Source organism: Hevea brasiliensis, chromosome 17 (genome assembly GCF_030052815.1).
Source record: "Hevea brasiliensis isolate MT/VB/25A 57/8 chromosome 17, ASM3005281v1, whole genome shotgun sequence".
NCBI classification, from domain to species: Eukaryota; Viridiplantae; Streptophyta; class Magnoliopsida; order Malpighiales; family Euphorbiaceae; genus Hevea; species Hevea brasiliensis.
In genome coordinates this window covers 787,020-797,532 of record NC_079509.1, presented here as the reverse complement: position 1 = coordinate 797,532, position 10,513 = coordinate 787,020, and the positions used below count along the sequence as shown (strand labels likewise).

At 27.2% G+C, this 10,513-nt stretch overlaps 1 pseudogene; it reads right to left on the bottom strand.

Annotated features, from left to right (window-relative positions):
- Positions 1 to 8,711: 8,711 nt before the first annotated feature.
- Positions 8,712 to 9,822, bottom strand: LOC131175467 (terpene synthase 10-like; annotated as a pseudogene).
- Positions 9,823 to 10,513: the final 691 nt, after the last annotated feature.

Here is a 10,513-nt window from a genome sequence, read left to right as displayed (position 1 = left end):
AAAAAATGCAATGTGACATAACTTTTTTATCTTTATTTTTGTATTATTTTATATAAAAAATTAACATATTAAACATTAACTATTTATTAAAATATTTTCAATTTTTAATTATTAACATCTTATGTCAAAAAAAATTTGTTTAAAATTCTTTTTACTATAATTATTAGATTTTTTAAAATTCTTAACTTTATAGTTTTGAGTATTATAAAACTATAATCATCATATTATATATCTCTAAAAATTAATTCTTTTTAATTATATTTTTTATTATAGTAAAAAAAGTAAATTATTTAAAAATATGTAGATTTTGCTATTATTCATTATAAATTTAAGAATATTTTCATTTCTTAAAAAATTATGTTAATATATATTTAAATAATTATTCAATAAAAATTATTTTTAAAATTCAAATATTTTTTTAATAAAAATATTTGTTATGTTTAAAATTTAAGAATTTTAATGATACTTTAAAAATTGCACATGATATCTGTGTTTTTTTATTTTATTTATCTTTTTATTGGTGTATGATTAAAAAAATACTTTAATATTTATTTTTTTTTCTATTATATTTGTTTTGATTTTACAACGGAATTAAAATTTAAAAGAATTTTTAGAAAGGGATAAAATAATTAATTATAACATAATAGCAATATAACTGAGCTTAAAAAGTTCACTGTAAGAATAGATGGACATCAACACTTATATTATTATTATTATTATTATTATTATTATTATTATTATTATTATTATTATTATTATTATTCACCCAAAAAAAGAACTAAAACTAAATTAGATTTTTTTTGTTTTTACAAATTGATAACATCTAAGTTATAGAGTCAGCTCATTTTGAGTAAAAGTGTATATGGAGCAGCTGAGAAGTGAGAACTAATGAAATAATAGATGATTTAATATGTACAACCAACAAATATGCTGTAGGATACAGAGTGCTGGTTAAAGCTCACTGTTCAACCTGTGCTACTTAATTTCATTTCATTTCATTGCTTTTTATCAATTTCTATTATTATTATTATTATTTTTTTTTTTTTTTGATAAAACACTAAAACAAGAATTTTTTTAGTAACTAATTATTATTATTATTATTATTATTGTTAAAATATAAAAATTTGACATAATTGACGGTAAGTATCACTTGATATATATATATATTTCATAATTAAAATTTTTAATTATTATTTTTAATTATAATTTACCCGATAATCAGCCAGCTTTGGTTGCAATCATGAATTTATGTATAAATTAAGGAAGTGGGTCTAGCTTAGGTATAGGCAGAGAGAGTGACTAGTGTTGGAAGCAGCAATAAAATTAGTTTGGTGATTTGAGATTAATTTCTCTGCTCCCCAGATATGTCACTGCCACTGCAACCAGCAGTTTTACGAGCAAATTCCCAGAAAAAACGTTTTGGTCCATTCTTAAGCAAATCCAATGTGAAGTGGGGTGGCAATGGTTTGGCTACTTTTTCTCCGGCTAAATCAGCAGGTATTAATGCACCGCTAGTATGTTTATCGTCAAAAATCCGTCCAGCAATTGGTCTGTTCGCCGACTTCCCTCTTGTGCAATGGGGCAGTCAACTTGGTTACGTATATATATCATCCCAGAGGAGAAGAAGAAAACGTCTAATTGTGTATGCTTTAATCATCGACTACGTAGCTAGCATTGCACTAGTTAAACATTAAATATGCTAATTCATTATTAATTTTACATAAGAAATTATTAATACTATATTTATTCACTTTTATTTATTTAATATTTTCACGAGATAATTAATAAAATTATTAAATTATTTAAATTATAATAAAATTTTTTATAATTTAATTAAATTATCCTTTATCTTACTTAATTAAGAGAGAAAATAAAATAAATGGTAGGAAATTATAAAAATAATTATTATATTTAATAAAAATAAGTATAAAATTTTTTAAAAAATAATTAATGTATTTTAATCTTCTTAAAGTGACAAATAACTTTAGATAAAATAATTTTTAAAAAGTGATATATAAAAGTTTACTCCATCTGTCCCATTTTAAGTAATGTTTTAAATTTTTTTTTTCTACTTTATTGGTCATTTTAAAAAATTAAGAAAATATTATTTATTTTTTTAACTTTGCCCTTTTTATTATTATTTTCAAGGTATTTATCTTTTCTTATTATTATCTTTGTATTGGGTCAAGTGCTCCCATCGTCGTCTCTATTGTATATTCATTCCCTGTCGCTTAATTCAATAAATTTGCTTAAAAAAATACAATGTGACATAATTTTTTTATTGAGTCGCAGCGTGAAACTTTCGAATCGAATCACAATTCAAGTTCATAAAAAATATATTCAAAATTTAAATTATAAAAAATAACAGTTACCAATCAGAGGTAACCTCCAGGGTCCTGGAGGAGGATTATTGTTGGAGGCGTTGGTGATTATGGATTTCTTCCACATCTTCAGTACCATCAAAACAAAAAGGAGGAAAGCTATAACGACTGGAAATGAGAAGATTTGCTTCTCCATAGTCACGATAGATTGGTTTTGGCAGTGGAGTGGAGGCTAGATGGTGGAAAATAGTGGAGGAAAGAAAATAAGCAGAGAAAATAAAAGAATCTTTCACTATAAATTCGTTTGGAAAGGAAAAAAAAAATTAAGGAAAAAACAAAATAGAAAAATAGAACATGAGATCCACAAGTAATTTTTTTCTTATTTTAGAGAAAAAAATAATAAAATTACATTTGTAATTCTATAATTATTTATTTTAACCATACATAAATAAATAAAATAGATATTTATTATTAAAAAAAATTATTTTCTTTTACCAATTTTATTTTTCTTTATTTTTTATAAAATGATTTTTAAATATACTTTATTAATTTCGTCTGGCCATTGTCTCATATGTTTATTATCCTTAATTTAAATAAACACTTATCATTGATTCATGGTAGGTATTATGTTCTAAAGTATCAATAATACAGACAACTTAATATAAACAAATAAGAATTACGTATTGATAGATACTATCCATCTAATTAATTATATAAAATTAAAATTAAAATTAAATTAATTGGATTAGCTAATAGCTTCCCTTATTAAATATAATGATAATGATGTGCTCCTAAAGCAAAGTTTATCCCCTTAATAAAATAATAAAGTACGATGTTATTGAACAACCAGTCCCCATTTTTTTAATAATTGCCGTAATGCTTATTTTATTATGATTATTATTTTTACACTCATATATAGATTATAGAGAAGAGGATAAATAATCTCATAATTTGATTTATTATATAAATCAAATAGAATAGCAAATATAATTGGGCGCCGCCAGACGTACAGAAATTAAAAAAGCAAACTGGACAGATAACCTCTCCTTATTTTATAGTCCAGTGCTTACCTGGGATGGATAAGAAACAACTGTTCCAATTTACTCACGCTACCTACTCGCAAGCCAATATATCTATTATCCGCGTCATGATTGGGGTGGCCGCGGAACTGGTTTTGGGTCACAATCAATTATTTTGATTCCAAATTTTAGGAATTGAAATTAAAATTATAGGGTCTCCTTCTGATTTCAATTTTTGTTTATTTTAGTTAATTTTGATTAAATTTAATTAGCAGTTAAATTTTTTTCATAATTTTTAATTTAAAAAAAAAAACTTGTTTTCTATTCGAATCAAACCTATTAATCCGATTAAATCAATTTTGATGAAAAAAATTTCAATTAATTTTAGTTTTAAACTACAATCAGACCAATGCCCGGCTTTATCTACAGTAGACTTGCCCTTATCCTGTAAATATTCAATTCATTTATTTTAAGCATGTGTTTCATTTTGTTTTATTTTCTTTTTTATAATTGACTCAAATTGAAATCTAAACTCGAAATTTAACGGTTCTTAATATAATTTTAATATTATTAAATTAAAACATTATAATATATTTATATGTATATATATTTTGTTAGGAATCGATGTCACTTTAATTATTGATAATAATAAGTGAATATTAGGCCATGACAGAGTTTAAATTTCATCCATTTAATGTAAAAGGATGAAATAAATCGCTTGTTATTAAAGAGATCAATTCTAGTTTGATACCATACTTTTTCACACTGAAGCAATTAAACTCATGGTGCTAATTCTATTGAATTTCCCCAAAAAAAAAAAAAGGTCTGTGAATGTTAAATTTATCTCAGTATTGCATTCATAATTTATGGTTACAAGTTGATTAATTACCCTGAATTAAGGTTGCTAACTGTTGTAAGTGAATATTATCTTAAAATCACATAGACAATGAACAGCTATAGTATTGAAATCAAGATATGACAAAACAGTGGAAGGAACTGTCAAAATCAAGATTAAATGTTGTCATTGTAAATTTTAATTTTTAAAGATTATAATTATTAATCTATTTTTTCAAGGTTACTATCACAATCTGATTTCATAGGCCAGACCTACACTAGAATTTGGATCAATATAAAGCCTTCGAAACTCGTAGTAAGACTACATAACTACAACCTAACAACTAAACCCAAAATGAAGGGCCAAACTCAAGAAAATAAACAGACAGAGTTCGGTCCTAAAATGGACAGTCCAACAGGGAAAAAAATTCACTCGACCTATAATTTAATAAAATGTATAATTTGGAGAGCTCAACTCACTCTCACAACCTACAATCATATCCAATATCACAATGGAGAGCTCAGATCACCCTAAGTCTAATATTCCACATACATAATAAATTTAACAGGTTAGTTTTACATCATAAAGGAAAATTAATGCATTCATTGCGGAGTTCTAGATATAATAAAAATAAATATAGTTAATACATCAATTATTTAAGTCTTCCTGCGACAAATAAAGCAGGTTAACTTCAAAATAACATCTACCTGTTACCTGAGAAAAATAATTGAACTGGGGTGAGCGTTCGACTCAGAGAGTTAGATACTAATTATAAATATAATTTATATAGCTATCTAAAATTAATGCAATACTAAGTATTGCACAACAAGCACTTATATCAAGCAAATCACCCAATTTTCACACAATAAGATAATTTGGAGCTACACACGCACCCAGAATAATATTTTCATATGTACTATAGGAGCTGATCCCCTATCTAGCTCTCTTATTCCAGACCTGCCAGTGAACTTAACTCAAGTCGGGCTTTCACTTAAATCTATGTGCAGGGGCCAGTGAGATCAACTAAAAGCTGTGCCTCACCCAGACTTTCCATATCCATAAGGACCGGATTTCAGTGAGACTAGCTCAAGCCGCGACTATCCCTTCAACACATATCTATCATATACCATGCATATATATATAACACTTACAGCTCCAAATTATCCCCAGGGCCGCCAACACAAGTAATTATCAACAAATAAATATACAGCAATAAAAGTGCTCCTAATTTATTTAACCAAAAATATAAATATATTTATAAAATGTATAAACATGCAAAAAATATATAAATAATATTGAAATTATAAAATATAATCAATATCCAATTCACAATGTAACCCAATACTTATTGGTTTTGCTGAAAAGAAAAAAATTATTGATTTGAATCACCTAAGCAAATATATCAAATAACTATCAATAATAAACCAATAATAATTAATTAAAAAAACAAAAGACATTATAGGCTTGTGTCGAAAATTCAGCAGAGTTTCCCCTATACTTAAGACCTAACCTCCCTCTAAGAAAAATCTCATTTATATCTTCAGGCCCACAACACAACACAACACAATACTCATTTGAGGCTTACAAGCATCCTAAGCTACGTCTAAATCTATAATCTCCAGCTCAGGTTCTTAACTCTTCTACAGTCCAATTAGAACCACAATCTCAAAAGCTTCTACTAAAATATCATGGTATAATTATAATCAGATTCATCCATAAAACTTCAATTCCATATTAAATTTTTAATGAAAATTCGATCGAATTTCCTCCTAATATTAGACTAAACTACTTGTCACAAAGCTCAAATCCACAATTCAACAATTATATCAACTTACACAAATTTCCAACTTATATCTCATACAAATATTAATTCCAACACTTAATACTCAAATCTCAATTAAAATATTTCATAATATATCCTTATCACCACAAGTCCAAATTAACAACAAATATTTATTTCTCAAAAATAACCCAAAATAACTTAAAAATTTGCCAAACACCATATCCTATCTCAAAATAAATTTAATTCTATTAAAATAATTTATTCAACTTAACCCAACTCTTAATACCCAAATCAAAATTAAATTATTTGGATTAGTGAATAGCTTCCCTTATTAAATATAATGATAATGATGTGCTCGTAAGGCAAAGTTTTTCCCCTTAATAATTTGATTTATTGTATAAATCAAATAGCAAATATAATTGGGCGCCGCCATACGTACAGAAATTAGAAAAGCAAACTGGACAAGTAGCCTCTCCTTATTTTATGGTTCAATGCTTACATGGGATGCATAAGTAGTAACAACTCCTCCAATTTACTCACGCTACCTACTCGCAAGCCAATATATCTATTATCCGCGTCATGATTGGGGTGGCCGCGGAACTGGTTTTGGGTCATAATCAATTATTTTGATTCCAAATTTTAGGAATTGAAATTAAAATTATAGGGTCTCTTTCTGATTTCAATTTTTGTTTATTTTAGTTAATTTTGATCAAATTTAATTAGCAGTTAAATTTTTTTTATAATTTTTAATTTAAAAAAACTTATTTTCTATTCGAATCCTATTAATCCGATTAAATCAATTTTGATGAAACAAATTTCAATTAATTTTAGTTTTAAATTACAAGCAGACCAATGTCCAGCTCTATCCATAATATACTTGCCCTTATCCTGTAAATATTCAATTCATTTATTTTAAGCATGTATTTCATTTTATTTTATTTTCTTTTTTATAATTGACTCAAATTGAAATCGAAATTTTATAATTTTTAATATAATTTCAATATTATTAAATTAAAACATAATAATATATTTATATGTATATATATTTTATTAGGAATCGATGTCACTTTAATTATTGATAATAATAAGTGAATATTAGGCGATGATAGAGTTTAAATTTGATCCATTTAATGCAAAAGGATGAAAGAAATCACTTGTTAAAGATATCAATTCTAGTTTGATACCATACTTTTTCACACTGAAGCAATTAAACTCATGGTGCTAATTCTATTGAATTTCCCCCCCCCAAAAAAAAAAGTCCGTGAATGTTAAATTTATCTCAGTATTGCATTCACAATTTATGGTTGCAAGTTGATTAATTATCCCGAAATCACAAGTCTCAAACCCACATCTTAATAATATCACATGGCCTCTCCTGAGCCCGCCAAATCAGATAAAACTCAAACAATCATAAAATTCAGCTATAAGCCTTAAAACTAATATTTTTCAAAAACCAACCAAACAATTTTTAAAAAATCCTATAAACTTGACATGCGATCCTTAATAATATTATAAGGCTATTGCAAAAGTATTCATAATTTTTTAGCTATCCACGAATATTTTATGAATTTTATTCTAAATTTCGTATTAGGAAAAAATGAACAACTCGAAGTTCGAGTTTACCTATATCAATTTTAAAGCTTGGAACGCGTCTGTTGTATCTGAAAATGGCGAAAAGCATTGTAGTGTTGACCCACTTCTGAAGTGGGTTAGGCAGCCCATTTGTCTGGCCTGAAAATGCAGTCTCGATCACCGGTGAAATTTTATCAAAATGAAAACACCTACGCAAAGCCCACAACACCAAAAGTTAAAATATAATTTTTATTTAAAAATTCGAGATGTTACATGAAATAACTTAAAACACCAAGAGGAACTAGTGAAAGCAATAAACTCGAAATAACTTAATATATATAAATTTCATAATTAAAAATATTCAATTATTATTTTTAATGTTAAATTTCTAATGGTAATAAAATGAATGCTATATGTTAAATCTATCTCAATATTACATTCAAAGTTTAGTGTGTTTTTAGTAAAAAAAGTTAAATGTTAATTTTCAATGAGGGTAATCATTAACCTAATCTCCCAATATTAACATTTAATTCATATTAAATAGGTTAAAAGTTAACATTAATGAGAGATTAAAAGTTACAAGGATAATAATAACCCCTTGTTGACTTTGCATTAAAATCCTCCCTTATAATTACAACTTAATTAATTGCCCTGAATTGAGATTATGGAATCATATCCACAGCTTATATTATTGAAATCATGTTATCAATAATTATATGAATATTTTTTTTTTGGTATATTGAAAATATAGAGGTGGTGAATTCCTGATTCGCCAATTTAATTTAAATATGTCCGATGTAAATTAATCAATAACTTGTTTCAATTCATAAGAAATTCAAAACGACTTGAATCCGAATAACTTCTAAAATGAAGGAGTCAATTGAGAGTTAGCTTAATGGCTCTTATAAAAATTAAACCAACAAGAAACAGAAGACATTAAAACTCCAAGAGGGAGTAGGGAAAAGCTATAAAATAACTCGAAATAATTAACTTGAATAACCCGCATGACTCCATAATCTTTAATTGGAAATAAATATACGAGTGGATTAAATCACAAAATATAAGATACTTTTTTACATAACATATCAAATCCTTATAAGTAGCATAGTAGCCAAGTAATGGAGGAAAATTATGGAAATATTAAGATAATGTTGAGAACGAAATGAATTGCATTAAACTATCTAGTCTTTGCCAGTAAGAGAAACAGGTTCAACAAGTAAAGATATCACACGATTCTTAGTCTCCAGATTCTGAGCACCAAATCCATCTCCATGTTGCACTGAGACATCCTCGCTAGGTTCATTGCCATTCTTATGAAAGTTTGCGAGAAGACTGCTGTATTTCCAATTTGATATTCATTTATCTTCTTCCATGCTTCACTAATCAAATAATGTATATGTTCACGAGCTGCTGCTTCTGAAGCTCCACCTTGATGCATATAACATTCAATTGAGTTAGGATTATCACCTCTCTTTTGTTCATGCTGCAGAGTGGGGGAAAAAAACCAAAGAGATCACAGAGATTAGCATACTGAAGAGATCCAACTTCAAAGGGAAACAATCAAGAAATTAGTTTATAATTGTATACCTTTGATGTTCCTAAATCATCTGCAAGTCTTGTAATCAGGGAAGACCATTTAACTATATTAGGATAATCTAATATGCATTCTGAAGCCTCCTTTGTGATCTGATTTGGGACAGCAAAATATGCATGGTGCAGATATGGAAAGCCATGCATTATCCAAATATTCTTGTAGACTTGATTTATATCCACTGTGATACCATTTAGCCTCCAATAAGTACGATTTACATAAATCTGCCCACTGAAAATTCAACATAATATATATTACTCCCAATTAAGAAAACTTAAGCATTAATTTATGGAAATGGAAGTATTAATTACTGCTTTCTTCAGGTAAGGAGTGATGTGAAGCTCTTCCTCCTTAAGACTATCAAATGCAATTTCATTAATGGAGTTGTACAAAGCAAGAAAACATATTTTCATGTAGTCCGGAAGTTTATCCATTTCATTGATGTCCCATCTGAAAAAATTACAAATAATTAATGTTCAAATTAAATTAAAAAATAGTTATTAGAAAAAAAGAATATTAATTATTACTGCTACAAACCTCGCAACAGCCTCTGTAATTAGCTCCACCTCATCTAAGGTGCTATAAACATCATAAATATTATCAATTACAGTAATAAGTGCACCAACGTGCGATAGAATTCTCCTGAAATATCCATATTCAGGCTCGAAAACTCCCCCAACAGTCCATAAGAAGCCGTCCATCGGCCTGGCCCCACAAAACCCAGTTATAAACCAATTGATTGCAAAAACAATAGCTTCGAATTGATCTCCTTTGGTGCAGGAAAGAGAACAATCCCTGGCATGACTTTGGGTAAAACTAATCTTGAGGTTCTGCTCGCCTACATGCTATATCGCTTCCTGATGGACAAAAGCCTACAAATCTCGACATGTCCGAAGCTTTTGGTGGTGCAATTAAAAGAAAAAAGAAGACCTTTAACTTGATTTCCATACTCTTCAATCCTTTGCAAGTTGCATGAAACCTAGGAGAATGAATTATTCCCTTTTTCTTTTTTTTTTTTGCCCTTTGCCTTCAAATTGAGAGATTTAGAAGAAATCATCAAATTTTTTTACTTCTCTTTCCTTGTTTATTGAAAATTCAGGTAATTAATTAAGTAATTAACTAAACATGTTCCAAATTTTGTGATTTATGTTTTTGCCCTAATTAATTTTCTATGTTTTAGAATATATATATATATATATATATATATATATATATATATATATATATATATTTAGAAAATTTTGAATTTTTTCCTTGATCTTTTTTAATATAATTTTTTTTTCTTATTTTTCTTATTTTGATTGGCTTAAGAAATTGACACCGGCTAACATATGACATTGTTTCTCATGATATTGTATTGTTATATGATATTCTCTATGATATTGTCATATG